We start from the raw sequence: 1,692 nt of genomic DNA on the forward strand, positions 1-1,692 counted from the left end.
CCAGCTTGACAGGTCTCATTGACCATCAGTGACATGGGTCCACCTCATGTTCATTTTGAGGAGTGTTGAGCAGTTTAGGGTAATAATATTATTAATAATAATTATTAGTATAATAATAATGACAATAGTAATAATTACCTTTTTCAAAAAGCACTTATTTTTGTGCTAGACACTGAGTTGTTTGTTTTACATATATCATGTTACTAGGATATTGATTTGGCTTAAAAAAAAACAGGTGGAATTAACAGTGGCTTAAACAAGACAGAAATTTATTTCTCTTGCATGAAATGTGAGTGGCACCTGGGGAGTTGGCAGTTGTGCTCCATGAGGGCATCCAAGAGCCCAGGCTCCTCTTTTGTGGCTTCCCCATGCCCTCATCTATGTCATTTACAGGACTGAAGATAGCCCACCATGGCCTCATCTGTGTTCCAGCCAGTGGCAAGAGAGGGAAGGGGAAGGCAGGCACTCTGGTTACTATGTTGTATAATAAGTTACCCTAAAACTTGGCAGCTTCAAGCAACCATTGTACATCACTCAGGATTTTGTGGGTCAGGATCAGGAAGTGCTCCCCCTGGCAGTTCTTGCTTTGAGTCTCACATGGGGATACTACCAGAGGTTGGCAGTGTTGTGGTTAAGGATCCACTGGGCTGATGCCTGAGAAGGCTCATTCGCATGCTAGTGCCGGCTGTTGAGTTCAGCCGGGGCTGTTGACCATTGTACCTACATGTGGCCTCTCCAGCCTGATATTCTTGGGGTAGTTGGACTTACATGGTAACTGGTCTCCTGCTTGGAGTATTTCAAGAGAATCAGATGAAGGTGGCATTGCTGGTTAGTTTGCTAGGGCTGCCATAACAAAGAACCACAGACTGGGTGGTTTAAACAACAGTTCTTGTGGCTAGCAGTCTGATATGAAGGAGTTGGCAGGTTGATTCCTTCTGATCTGTTCCAGGCCTCTCTCTCCTTGCCTTGAAGATGGGTGTCTGAGCTGTGCCTCTTCATATCATCTTCCGTCTTTGCATGTCTGTTTCTGTGTCCAAATTTCCCCCTTTCAAAGGAGACCAGTCCTACAGGATTAGGGGCTCACATACTGTAGTATGACCTCATCTTTTTTTTTTTTTTTTTTTTTTTTAGATGGAGTCTCGCTCTGTTTCTCAGGCTGGAGTGCAGTGGCATGATCTAGGCTCACCACAACCTCCGCCTTGCAGGTTCAAGTGATTCTGCCTCAAGCTCCGGAGTAGCTGAGACTACAGGCACGTGCCACCACACCCGGCTAATTTTTGTATTTTTAGTAGAGATGGGGTTTCGCCATGTTGGCCAGGGTGGTCTCAAACTCCTGACCTTGTGAACCACCTGCCTTGGCCTCCCAAAGTGCTGGGATTTCAGGCATGAGCCACCGTGCCTGGCAACCTCATCTTAACTAATTACATCTGCAATGACCCCATTTCTAAATAAGGTCACATTCTGAAGTACTGGGAGTTAGGACTTCAACATATGAATTTCAGCAGGGACACAATTTAAGTCATGACAATCATTTTTGTGACTCAGCCTCAGAAGATATGGCATCATATCCCATATTCTGTTGGTCAAAGCAGTCACAAGTGCACTCACATTCAAGAAGAGGGGACACAGACCCCACTGTAGAATCACACATGAGATAGGAGATACTTTTGTGTCATCTTTGAAAAATATAAT

This window comes from Nomascus leucogenys, chromosome 19, assembly GCF_006542625.1.
Source record: "Nomascus leucogenys isolate Asia chromosome 19, Asia_NLE_v1, whole genome shotgun sequence".
Classification (NCBI taxonomy): domain Eukaryota; kingdom Metazoa; phylum Chordata; class Mammalia; order Primates; family Hylobatidae; genus Nomascus; species Nomascus leucogenys.